The 13,873-nt window shown below is 42.5% G+C and overlaps 1 protein-coding gene across 10 annotated transcripts in view; it reads right to left on the bottom strand.

Moving 5' to 3' along the window:
- The window catches only part of CRACDL (CRACD like), a 69,558-nt gene that overhangs the window by 33,484 nt on the left and 22,201 nt on the right, over nt 1–13,873 (bottom strand). For 3 of the 10 annotated variants that reach the window (XM_069005944.1, XM_069005946.1, XM_069005952.1), the window contains 2 exons: nt 11,132–11,294; nt 10,640–10,703 (listed from right to left, as the gene is read on the bottom strand). The exons of 4 other annotated variants lie outside the window; for them this stretch is intronic. The gene's annotated coding sequence lies outside the window, so the exon portion shown is untranslated. The remainder of the gene's footprint in view (nt 1–10,639; nt 10,704–11,131; nt 11,295–13,873) is intronic. 3 more of the 10 variants (XM_069005963.1, XM_069005955.1, XM_069005937.1) reach the window with 1 other exon arrangement.

Here is a 13,873-nt window from a genome sequence, read left to right as displayed (position 1 = left end):
CCCAAATACTCAAAGATACTCCTCTAGCTGAGAGAGTAACCAACCCAAAACCATCCCAAATGCCAGGGGCAAAGGCTGAGGCAGCTTTTTCTCATCCTCCCCCTCTCTGAGGACTCATACCCGAAATGAAGGCACCATCCAGAGGCCACACAGCCTCTTCTCCTGTCACTTGGACTGCAGAAAGGGGACAGCTCAAAGTTTGCAGAGGGAGCAAGCCCAGGGCGCCTGCCATGGTCCTCGGCCATCCCAGGCACACCAGCAGTGCTTTCACAACCCTGGAGATGCTCCAGCTCTCTGGCATGTGCATTAACAAGAGCATCACCTGGACACAGCCCCAGGGTGCCATGCCTTGGTAAAGCACATGCTCAAAAGTGTGTTGTGATCACCTGCCTCCCAAGCAAAGGTTTACCCCTGCAGCCAGGGGAGAAAACATTGCGCAATGGGGTGTGGCAGAAGGAAGTGTAGGGCAGCAGGCAGGTATTCACACAGCTCAAGAAACCCTGCTGTTCAACACACTTCTCTGCTCAGACCTCCTCCTGCTAACAGAGATCATTGTCCCCTCCTTTCAAACTCCCAAGTAACTGTCAGTACTCCCAAGTGATAATGCTTGAGCCTAGCTAAAACTAAATCTCTCACAGTATGTCCAATTATAAAATCATTTCCAAAAGGCATCCATCATCTTGAGCTTTTGTTTCTAAGATAAACCACCTGCAACAGGAGGTCTAAGAAGCATAGCAAAGTGCTGCCCCTGAGCTAGGACAGCATGTATGAGGCCAGGTATTAGGAATGTCCAAATGTGTGACGTGCAGGTCTCTGGGAATCTGATTCGTCTGTATAAACATATCCAAAAATCTCATAAAAAGGACAGGAGAATTTCATAACAACTGTAACCTCCTTTCCAAAGCTATACATCTTCCTGCTTCAGACCTCTCATTAGGTCAAAGGAGTTTGTTTCACTTTTCATTTTTTATTTGGCCTCCAATTTTTAAATCAAGTGAACAAATGCACCTGAATGCCTGCTTACGTACACACAGCCATCCTAGAAGCTTTATCCAGAGTCCCAGCACTGGGACTGAAGGGTCACACTGCCTTTCTACCATATGTCAGCATCTCTACAGTATCTGTACATATTCTGCCTGTGTCCTCATCATGTGTGAATTATTAAAAATAACTTACCCAGAGAAGACATTTTCTGAGAAAACTGCACTGGTTTCTACTACCAAGTCCATATAAAATATCAAAAATAAACTTCATGCCAAACCAGGAAGAAAAACATCCTTTCACTTTTTGTATACAACTTTGCATTTTGTTTTCAAAGTTGGGCAGACAATCATCTCCTTCAATTTTGTTCAAATGCTGCGAATCAGTAAACAAAAAGTATTGCTTTGCAAAGTCTATGACTTCATGTGTTCTTTGCTTGTTTTAATAATTTAGTGCAGATGCTGTTAGCACCTATTTGTTTACACTGACTGATGTCCATGGGAACATCATCAAAATGTGGTATTTTCACAAACAGTTCACTGTCTAAATGATAGTTTGCTATTCATTTTCATCTGTCTCCCACTGAAGCTGGTACACCTTCCCCATCTTTTCTTATCTGCATTTTTGGCTAATAAAAGGGTTTGTTGCTTGTGGCTAACGTTTTTCTCCAGCTAATGCAATGTTTGTGGCATGCTCTTACATTAAAAGAAAAATTTGCATATTGCACAACCACATTGGTGTGGTGAGAGCCTCTGAGCCACTCCTCATTTTCAGAGCAAGGCTGGCTCACATATCTTTGCTGCCAGCATCCTCTCCATGGCTGCATGGGTCCTAGGCCAGCATCCAGGTGAGAACACCCAACCTGAATACAAAGTCAATGTCCTTTTCTTTTAAAACTCTGATCCTCTGATCCTCTTCCCACCCACTGTCAAAATGAATAGAGCTAGCTGTGAGTGATTTGCCTTTTCTCTCAGAAATAACTAATAAAAGCCAGTTGCACCAGCACATATCTCTTCCAATGCTGTTCCTTGAGCCAGTTTGCTATTCTTCCACCCCCAGTGTGGGTGGAGGTGGAAGAATACCAAGCTGTGCCACACAGAGCAGCAACGTTAACTACTGTAGTGTGTATAACTACTATACACACTACTGCCCCTTGGCTTCAGCCCTTGCCTTTGCAGTACTTCATCTATCACTCAAATTCCTGTTGCATACGATGTAAAGATAAGGTGGGGTTGGATGTCCCTGTGATCACTGAGAAGAGACATCAAGGGATGTCATGTAATAAAATACCTGCTAAAAGGAAGATTGGAGAGAGGAGATAGGATAGAGTTTGCTGCATGGGCTTTGAGCCCAAGCCTTTGTGCAAACAAGGCAAGGTCTGCCATGAATAGCATGTGAGGCTTTATGGGCTACAAGAGAAAAATCTTCCCAAGCCTTTCAGGGTTTTCTGGGCATTCAGTTTTTTCAGTCTTTCACTGCTGTTGGGCAGTGTGTTTTTTCCTTTGCCTAACCAGCCCAAACTACTCTCTGGTGCATCTGCCCCTGTTATTCCAAAGGCTGTGCAGATTCTCATCAGATCCTCATTAGCCCTTCTGCCACAACCCTGCCAACAGCACATTCCTTTCTCTATTACAAGCACAATGCATTTCCAAGGGATGGGAGGGAGAGGGGAAAACCTTCCTTTTCTACCTTTTTGCCCCCCAAGAATTAATAGTCCTTTCTTTCCTCAGAATTTCTGAGAGAAGTGAGAAACACTCCATGAAATAAACTTTCCTCCTAAGCAGCTTTTGAGAAGTGAACTTTTTGTTTTTATTAAATGGTGCATTGCTACAGAACACACAAACAGGCCAGAAGGCATAACTAGGACTGTCCAGTCTGGTGTCCTGGATAGTGCAGGGAATAGGCTGTTCCAGAAGGGTGAAGGGAACTTTCTTCCCGAATAGAGCCCAGTAACTTGAGGATGTACACCTTCACAAAGGTCATATTTTGTTCACGGGAAAAGCCTTAACTTGACTTGCATGCTTTCTTTAAACAAACAAGAAACCCCAACAAACCAAAACCAAAGCAAAGCAAAGAACCATATAAAAGAACTACAGGAAGGGAGGTGGGAGGGGGAGTCTGCATTGGCAGAATAAAGAATAAAGCAAACTCAAGTGAAATGTCTTATTCCTATGCCGTAACCCTTTCCTTCTTGCTTTTGGTCTTTTATTTTTTGTGATTTAATAGAGCGGCCAGGAGATTTATTCTACCAACATGGAAAGCATTCTTATTAAGAGAACTGTTAAAGTAAAAAAGCCACATTGGCTCTCCTTCTTCCTCAGCATGCAGGGATAATAAAGGCGTAGCTGTTTTACACAAAGACACAAGATCTCCCCCAGCTAGCTGCCTACCAGAGATCCTCTGCTATATTTATGAGCACAAACAGCTCAATAGACTACCAGACTTTTAGGTTTGTACCAGCCATTTTTACTGATGGAAGAACAATCTGTATTTTTAACTTAAATAATATCAAGTGTTCACATAGAGTATTTTGCTAATAATGTTCTGAAGAAGTTCATACTTTTTTTTACAATAGCAGGCTAACATCACTCAGAGTCAAGGGTCAGTGAAGTATTAAAAATTCACTGTGCCTCTCCTTGAAAAGCAATGGAAAATAAAGTAAAATGTCTTTCTTCAGTTAGAACAAAATTACATTTGATTCTACATGTTGCGATTGCAATTACTGTTGAATTCAGCACTGGGAACATTCCTGAAGCTATTTCACAAAAATAATTATACCAGGTCTTTTGGTATTCAGAATGAGTAGAAATATCAACAGTGTTATAAAGTCTCAGTGCCTTTAAATTCACGGAAATATAACAGGGCTTTCATTGATCCTTTCTTGCTTTTTTGGAACCATGAATACAATAAATTGTCTATTCACCTACATACAGACACACACACTTCTTTTGTGGTAAAGAAAGAGCAAGTCTCCCCTGGAAGCACAGCAAGCCCTGAGCAACAGCTCACTGACACCTGCTGCCCCATCAATTAGCCTAATGTAAGGGTGTTCTTGTACAGTGCAGAGGTTAATGGGAGTTTAAGATGCAGAAATGTTTAGCAGTACCCGGAATTAGATCCTTGTTCAGCTTTATCTGCTGTTCTGAAGGAGATTCGGTGAGCCAAGTTAACCAGACAAGGAAGTCAATTGCTAACATCTAGAGCTGAATTTGGCCCAGTTTTCACAGGTCCATAATGAGGGTTGTAGTCAATAGAGTAATTTCAACCATTTTGTTAAGTTTCTTTAAAAGTTAATGACAAATCTTTTAAAATGTTGCATTCAACTGAACACAGAATATAGTTATATCCTAGGCCTACTTGCAGATATTTTGCCATTAGTGCAATGAAAATTAGGCAAACTTAAGTAAGAAGGAAAGTGAATGAAATTAAGCTGGGCTTTACCAGCTTCCTTGGGAATTCCTGTGCTGGAAGGATGAAATAATTATTGAGATCATCCACGAACCATGTGCAGAATAGTTTTAATATTGAACATTTAAAATAGACAGAAAAAAAAAGAAAGTAGGAAATGCGAAATGAATGAAATAGGTATTTCTAGGAGAAGCCTGAGCCCTTCCAGGCAGAGATACACCTGCCTACCAGCTGAGACCAGCCAGAACATAAGCAGGCTAATTTCCAGGACCTGCTCATGAAAGGTGCCATCAGGGGCCCTGAGTCCTCAGCTCTACCTCATTTCAGCCAAGACTGCTCTGCTGAACCGGCTGCAGCCATGTGCTAACCTGGAGTCCCCTCGGATGCAGGGATAACAAGAAGCCATGTCTCCAGCCCAAGGACCAGTTCGCCTTCCTGGGTCATCCTAGCACGAACGAGCAGTGAGAATGGAGTGAGATCCAGCTGAAGCGACAGGATGGCAGTGGGACATGGTGGGGAAGGGGAGCACCATTCCCCGTGTTCCCTTTGTAGATTGTAAGCTTCGAGACCAGTTTCCTCCCCAACATCCACACGGTCTGTCCAAAAGGTACAGCCACTGTCAGCACAGTCACAATCCTCTGAAATTTCCCCAGGCAACAGCACTCACATATTTCAGCAATAACTGCTACCTTGTAAACACATTCCACATTCCTGTTGCATTAAACCCCACAGGTCAAATGCAAAGCTGAACAGCCTCTTGTCCAATTGTTGTACAAGGCTTGCTCTGAGGTAGTACATGTGGCAGACTTTTATTTGGAAAGGACCTTATTTAGCCTCTTTTGACCCTTCCTAATTTAGGCTCTCTCAGACTTCAAATTATAATTATTTTCTTGAGCCCTGATGGGAGACAGATGAGCCATGGGCTCCTTTCTCTTTCCTCCACACTAGTAACATTAGGATCACTTCAGGAAAAAAGAGCATGAGATTTTTAACACAAGGTGACCGTAATACATGGCTTCCTCAGAGGCTTCAGGTAGGAGTCCAGTTAAGCTGGATTTAATAATCCAGATAATTTCCTACACAAAAAGACTAGAAGATTGCTCTCTGTCCATGCCACAATAAACATCATGTCTCAGTCTTTTCATCGTTGCTTTGAACCCTTCTCCACAGTCTATAAGAAAAACACTCAGGATTTCACAAATTTAAGAACCCTAATTTTTTTTCGTTTACTCCCTTCATGACATGAGTTTGCAAACTTTTCATTCCTACTATCCATTCAGGATGTAATTGTTATTTTATGTTTGAAAGAGAGGAAATATTTTTCTGTAGCTCTTATCTCATTTACTTGCAGGTCTATGCTCCAAACCACACTGTGCTCCAAAACAAGGACATGAGCAAATGGAAATAACTGCGACTTGCTCAGATTCTTGTTTTCTCCTTCACTCCTTCCCTGCAGCAATAACCTCAACAAATATAACCTCTGGTGAGTCATTCTGCATGTATCACCTCCAGCTGCTGCTTCAGACTTGTAGACTTTTGAAAGTCAAAACTCTTGAGTGCAGCCTAATAATTTTCCTGTCACCTTGTCAGAAATCCAGACCCAAGGCTCTAGTGTGCCCTATACCACCTGCACAAGCCTACTCATTCCCTTGGACTGGGAGGCAGAAAGCATATCACAGAATAACAGAATAGTTAGGGTTGGAAAGGACGTCTGGAGATCATCTGGCCCAAACCCCCCTGCCAAAGTAGGGTCACCTGGAGCAGTTGACATTGGAACATATCCAGGTGGGTTTTTGAATGTCTACAGAGAGAGCAACTCCACAACCTCCCTGGACAACCTGTTCCACTGCACTGTCATCTTCAAATGTAAAGAAGTTCTTCATGTTGAGGTGAAACTTCTTGTTTTTAGTTTATAGCCATTGCTCTCATCCTGTCACTGGCCACCACTGGAAAGAGTCTGGCACCATCCTCCTGACATCCACCTTTGAGACATTTATATTCATTAATGAGATCCCCTCTCAGTCTTTTGTTTTCTAGACTAAATAGGCCTAGCTCCTGCAACCTCTCCTCGCAAGAGAGATTAAACGCTTCTCCCAACGTTCTTCAAGCAGCAGCTCTCAGAGCAGGGACCAGAGTGAGGCTGTCATGCAGAAGCGATGCTCAGCTCCAGGCCTGTCCCTTGGTCCAGCTTTGCTGGAGCCAATGGCATCGACTGAGGTGCCCTCTCTGGCCTACAGCCCAGCTCCCCATGGCACCTTGTGGCATAGTGGAACTCAGGAGGCAAAGGGAACATATTTGTTCTCCCCAGGTCTTTGCTGGAAGGGGTTCCATGGACCACTTGTGGGGAATACACTGTGAGAAATGTCTCCCTTTTCCCACATCACCGCTTGCCCTCAGTCTCTTCTCCTTTCTGCAACTGGGACAGAAGTTCTCCCTATCCCCCTCTGACATGATAAGCACCTTCCTTGTGAAGCTCCTCACTGCTTAAGATGTCTGTCAGAAATCTCTTGTGTGCACATTTGCCTCTGGCAGCATCTCCCTCTTGGCAATGGAAAGAGGAAGACGTCTCAGGAATTAATAAGTCTACCTGAAAGAGACACACCTCTGCAGAGGAGATCTCTTCCTTTCTGCCTGTTCTAAACCTAATTTTCAGGTTCCTGTATAGCTTTCAGGGCTTACTTGGCATGGGGAATAGGATGGTGGGGATGGGAATGTAAAGCCATTTGGAGACATCCCATTTGTCTCCAGGCTCCCTTCTTTGAATATACCACAAATGTTTTACTTCAATTCTCAAAAGCCCAATGAGATGCAGGTTATTAATTCATGACTATGACAAGATTATTATGGTTAATTTAACATGTGCAGGCACTTAAGTAACTACTGTTGGGAAATATTTGTCATTAATTCAAAAATTTCCTGCCTGTAATTTGGCAAATATAAATGCAAGTGTGAAGCAGAAATCCAGCATGACATAAAGAGCACTCATCTGCCATCACCTTTACATGTGACTGAACGATGCTTGATCTCTGCTTGATTTAAATATGCACAACAAAATGTACTGCAGGATTCATAAATTAAATGCCATTGACATTCATATGCTAGAAAGAGCCCAGATGTAGGAAGAGAAACAGAGAAGCAGACAATATCCCCATGGGCAGCAAAAAGGACACCATCAGGAGAGAGTGTGGCAGAGCAGTATTCCTAATCAAAGCTCGAAAAGCAAAGCTGTGCAAACAAAACCTACTTGTGTGGGCTCTTCTCCCACCTCCTGTGGGTCTGCAATAATTCCTACCAAGGCAGGTAGTGCAGAGTAAAACCACCAGAGTGGTTTCAGTCAGGAACAACTTGTGTCTGAGGCATGGCACAGACCCTGGAGGGTCATCCCATTGCTCCTGGGGAGGGAACTCCCTGCCTCAAACTGCTGTGCTTTGCTTGCTCCCCTACCAGGGAGGTAGGTGAAAATTCTGCATGTACAAAGCTAGTCGCAGCAAAAAATCAAAAACTCAAGTCCAAAGTAACCAGTCTCACTGCACCTGAGAAGGGTCCCAGCACTTCTTGGCCTTTGCTCATCCCTTGGGCAGGTCCAAAGTCAGTGATGAGTCATTTTGCTCACAAAGGCTCTTTAGCTGTGTGGTTTTGCAAGATTTATCACTATGAGATGTATCCCACCTATCAGGTCCTTCTCACTGCAGGAGCTCCATGAATTGCCTGAACTTTTTCAGTTCTCCCATATGGTAAAAACTCCTTAGGGAAATCCTGAGGAATGTTTTGGTACACTTACATCTTTGAGCTTCATATAGGTGTTTCAGAATAAAATTTGGAAACATACTACCAGAGGGAATTTCCTGAGCATTCAGTCCCTTGTTGCTGGCAAATACTTGATATAATCCCTTCACAGGCTGATAAAATTCTTATTTTGAAAACTATTCAAATTCAAATGCTATTCCGGAACTTGGTAACTCTGATGGTTAGAAAATCCCAGACTACATGACCGGTGCTAATGTAATACTTTCCTTGAAGCAGCTTTTTTCTTTTGCCACAGGTATTTAGAGAAGATGTCCATCTCCCCTTTCAGCCTTCATCTTCAAAGCCAAACAAGCCATGGCATCTTAATTTCCTCGCAGATATAAGCTCTCTATTATCCTTCCATCTTACTAACTCTTCTCTGCACCTGCCCTACTCCAAGCTCACCTCTTCTGGCAGCCAGATGCCCAGAGCCAGACACTGGGTCCCAGGCAGCCTCTATAGCTAAATGACACAGAGGTCACTCTTGGATTTAAGCTTCCCAGCTCCTAGTTAGGCTTGCACACGTTGGCAGACAAATAGAGGGAAAGCATTCACCTGCCTCCTCTAGCCTGCTCTCTACTGTAGAGTCCAAGTACATGTTTGAGCTATTAAGAAATGTTGATCGTGCAAGGCCAGTGTTTCAATAACCTCTGCAGACTTGGCTCTTTCCTACATCCAACCACCCAGATGCTGATGCTGGCTGCCAATACCAGACTTCAGGACTCATTCCAGCTTCTTTTCAAACCCCGAAGTGCCAGCATACGCTCCCTTGGCTGGATTTGCAAGGGCCCAGCCATCTGTGTATCTACAGAGTGTCTCTGGTGTAGATACAATGGGAAAATATTTAGCCTTTTACATGAAGTTGGCAAATATACTGGCTCAAGCCTGAGGAAATTCCGATTGTCTTTGCTTAGGGGCCTCCTCTTCTTAAAAATTTTAAAAATATTTGTGAGTCACAGCAATGGGTAAGGAATGAGACGTCTAGCAGAACTCCCAGCTCTGGCAGAGAAGCATTACTAAGAGGACGCCACCAGACTTTGTGAACAGAGGAAAGATCAGGAGGTGCTGGGTGACTTAATCTCTCGTGTCCCATGCTATGCTCTGAGGGTGCTATTTTACTGAAATAGCTAGATCAAAGCTACTAAAGAGGTTTCTGCCATTAACTGTCTCCTGAAAGTTGCTGACCTAGACACCAGAACAATTAAATGAAACGTGAAGCACCTCCTCAAACAGATATTTTTCCTACTCTGTCCTACATCACCTAATCAGACAGTAGTATGAAGTTACACACTTGGGAGAGCTTTTTGTAATAAAGGACATCCTGAACTGCATGAAGACACTGCCCTGGTATATATTTTTTCTATCTTCTTATGTGGACACACACCTTGTGAGTCCTAGGAATGAATGTATGAGCTCTCCCATAAGTATGATAGAGACAAAAAGTCTGGGATACCAAATTGGACATGTACACTTGAAAAGCAGCTGCTGTATCAGGTATGCAATGTGAGACTGTGGGAATTGTTTTTCTGAATACTAAATGTGGAAAACATCAATTGAAGCTGCACTTAGTCCCTCTGAAGAAATCAGCTTCTGAATGCTTAGAGTCAACACTCAAATTGAACAGTTTCATATTAGAGATAATTAAAATATATTGCTTAAAAATAATCTGGTCTTTTATGTCCCTATTCAGAATCCACCACTACAACTTCCTACGCAAAAACTATAAACATGCTTGCAGTGTACCTATCCCAGAGATGTGCAGCCAGATCTTTGGCTGATGTCACTTGGTAGGCCTTTGCTCAAGTTAATTGGAGCTGTATCAATTCACATATCTGAAGAGATGGAATGTACTGCTTATAGACTTCTGAAAAAGGCGAGTTAAACAGCTTGTATGCACCTGGAGACATTAATTTCCATGTTTTTCAAAATAAGAAAACTGTATTTTCTGTGAGGAGTGGTTCTTCAGAAAACCATCATGCCAGCCCTGTACTAGCACTAGATATGAACAGACTCTGGTTTGATTCCCACCATTTCTATTATCTGTGAGTAGAGAAGGTACAACACAAGGAACACAATATTTTTTTGTAAGTATTTTTCTTAGAATTGCACATCGCTTTAATTTTTACATTTAACAAAGGGCTTCTACTTGTAATCTATCAAAGGAAAACAAAAAGCAGTAACAAATCCCATTGTGTTACCAACCAGAGGCAATGATTGCTGGCCTCTGCAAACAATACATAGCCAGAGGGACTTGCTGCTTTCTATTTTGCAAATATGCTACAAGCAGTGAGTTGCAGCGAGAGCATGGCAACCAATAACTCTTGATCACTTCAAGATTTTTCATTAGCCAATTCTACAGTAAATTAACTAGACAAGTTTAAAGGTCGTTTTCAACAATTTATAAACACACACCACAAAGAACAAGACAAGACAGTTCATCTTTCTACTTAACTTTCTTACTTACCATCCAACGAAACTTTAATAAGTACAAAGGCAGGTCAATAGTCCCAGAATTGAATGTTGTGCACCTGTTACCAAGAAACACATTTCACCTGTAGGAAAACAACCCTTAAAGTACCTCAGACATAAACTTTCTTCAGCTGCTTACCTGCGTAGGTTCCTGTTTGTCAGATTCAATGCACCACAAAAGGCTACTGGTGTTTCAAAAGGGATCTGTCACCTTGCCAGACATTTAAGTGGTAGCAAAACCAGCAGAGGCACTTTCAAGTTTGTGCAGAGAATTCTGAAAGTCTCAATTCAGTTCGACTTGGACAGTGCACCCTATGTCCCATCAGATACCCAGCACGGGGCTACTCTGCCTTGCTGAAGCATGAGTTATTAGCACTGCCCTGATCCTTTCACCAAGTGATCCCTGTGTCTAACGCGGAAGGAGTCGGTCAGAGGAGAAAGCACCAGTATCCCCCAGTTGCTAGGTAACAAGCAGGGAGATCCTGACCTGAATTCTTAGCACAGGCTGATGTTACTCAGGAAGCTTAGCTGGGTCCTTCCTGGAAAGGGAGGGCTACGCCAAAAAGTCACTCCTGGCTTTGTTAAAGGCCACTGCGTAGCACCCAGGACCAAGGGAGAGCTGCTGAGCTATTTTTATGATAAAAAGGGACCTGTTGCGAAAATAAGAAGCACACATACAAAAATGGAGGGTGACATTTTCTGCTCTTCATGCCAATGAAACCAGAAAGTTTTCAATCTTAAAATACAATCTATTTCAAATCTGGTCATTAAATAAAGCAGAAGAAACCACCCATCATGTGCACAGCCTCAACATTAACAAATGCAATGAGAGAATATTAAGCACATGAAAATAAAAAAATTAATATTACCCATACACATCCACTATGAAGCATAATATAAAGCCAAACTCAACAGAGAAAACTGAAAGGAAGCAAATAATGGAAGTTTATGATGACACAGGAACTCTGCATTTTCTGGCCATGTAAATATTTTAAATTATTGCCATACCATTGTATTAATTACTCTATTTAGCTTGCAAATTCCTCAGGATGTATTTTCTAAAAGACAAGAAGTAAGAGCTGAGCCAGACCTGAAGAGCTAAAGTGCCTCTGGGTCCCTTGGATGGGGTATACCCAACCCTGTCATCCTGTATAGCAAAAGGAAATAATGCCTATTCATATGCAGCATAACACAAATGTCAAAGACCCAATTATCTGGAAAAGATGCCTGTTTGCTTTCTACTGGCTCCAAGGAACATCTTGGTAAAAATGGCATGAAAGCAATGCTGTGCACACCACGTGTGGCATGGCTCCTACAGGCTGGAGGGGCCCATGAGGCCAGGAGGGCTGGGGGGTATCGGTGCAGAAAAAAGTCCTTTCATTCCAGCCGCCTGCTTCCCCATCACATCTGAGCACATTCGCACATGTGAGCAGCTCCCTCCTTGCTCAAGTAGATTCTGCCAGTCCCAGATAGGAATATTTGTCAGGATTCCAACTCTGTCAGGATTCCAACTCCAGCTCCCATATCTCTACATGAGAGGTTTGCAGTGGGTGTACCTACTACCCAAATGCCACACGGGCAACAGCTCTTTTAAAGAAGGGTCTCAGGGACAGGAGGACTGGCCAGTCATGTCTAGAGAAGTCCAGCTATGACCTTAAAAGGGAATTACTCCACAACAGCCTTTTATCTGGTAGAAACAAAGCAATGCTTTAATGGAAGGGAAAGGCACACACGTGTCTTTGCAGAAAGCCAGCCCTGCTCAGCCATGCAATGGCACACCTAATGCTTACTCCTAATGCATGTAGTGTATCCCCAAAAAGGCTCTCCTTTCAATGTAGCCAGGTTCAGTGGCCCAATAAATCTGTGTTAAGCCCAGACTCGAGGTCAGGAAGCAGTCTCTCAGCTATGCTTGATATCTCTCCCTCCCCATAAATGTCCCTATTTATCCAGGGAATCGGTCTACCCCTGCAGCAATTATAACTGCCCAAAACCAGATGAGTATTATGGTACTTCAAGTACCTTTCTGAACAAGAGCTAAAGCTCATCATATTGATAGGAAAATTAGAGTTCTTTTATTCATTTCCCTTTCTCATTTTATTGCAGAAACAGGAAAAGCACATAGAGTTAAGTCTATCCCCTAAGCACTTACATTTCCAGACAAAATAGTTACGGATGTCACAATCTGAATTCAGCAGGGTTAAATTAATCCAGGTTTTACATAGAGGTTCATAATAGAAAAACCCCTATAGAAAACCAATAGACATTTGGAGGAAACATAGTGAAAATTTAAGATATTAAATATATACTCACCTGCTGCTAAAGAAAAACTGATCACGTAACAACACAGCCGGCACAAATCAGAAGCCACAGCTCTGTGCAGTGCAACTGATTTTTAAGCAGTGCAGATACTCTGAAACAATTTTCGGATGAAAGGCCATCTTACAGATACCATCACCAGGAGGCAAAACGGTGCAGAAAATCTACTCATAGAAATATTTGTGTTTTAGATAGTGCTAGACTAATTTTTTTACTATAGATTCAGCTTTTGCATACCAAGTGAAGTGGATGGCACTTCAGTGCAACTTTTCCTACAAATTCTTCCAAATGGTCTTAATGTTCAGCCATGCAACAAGCTGCATTAAATAGCAGATACTAGAGAAAACAGAGAAAGCTTGGCAAGATGAAAGGTGTGGCAAATATAAGCTTTTACTAGTGAGGGCCTTAACAGAGGCAAAGAGAAATTGAAAGACACAAATATGGTAGATTTGAGAAGACTGCTGAGCCCAAAAGACAGATGAAGAAGGAAATCCTTTCAGGATTCATGTAAAAGTTAGAAAAACTATGTAGATGGGAACAATGCTGTTGGAAATGCTGATTCCATGGAGAGCACAAACTGGACACCTCTCCTCTCTTTTAACATCTCCTCCAGTCATGTCTTGAACAGCAAGAACAGGTAGGTAGTAAAATGGTTCTGGGTGGGGTACAGAAAATCCACTCCATAGTGTTAAAAATAACCTATCACATCTTCGTATTGTCTAAACTGGCATAATTCCACCAGCTTCATTTTATGCCAGCTTAAGATGTGGTCAAATGCAGTAAGAGGAAGACTGCAGTTCCTCTTACATTTCACTTTGCCTGCAGGCAGGTTTCAGCAAATTGCGTGTCTATTCCAGGGGAACATACTTAATGAAGGATTTAATCTTCTGATGAATACAGAAGGATGCCAAAG

The sequence above is a fragment of the Aphelocoma coerulescens genome, chromosome 1 (genome assembly GCF_041296385.1).
Source record: "Aphelocoma coerulescens isolate FSJ_1873_10779 chromosome 1, UR_Acoe_1.0, whole genome shotgun sequence".
Classification (NCBI taxonomy): Eukaryota; Metazoa; Chordata; class Aves; order Passeriformes; family Corvidae; genus Aphelocoma; species Aphelocoma coerulescens.
This window is presented reverse-complemented; position numbering and strand designations above follow the sequence as displayed.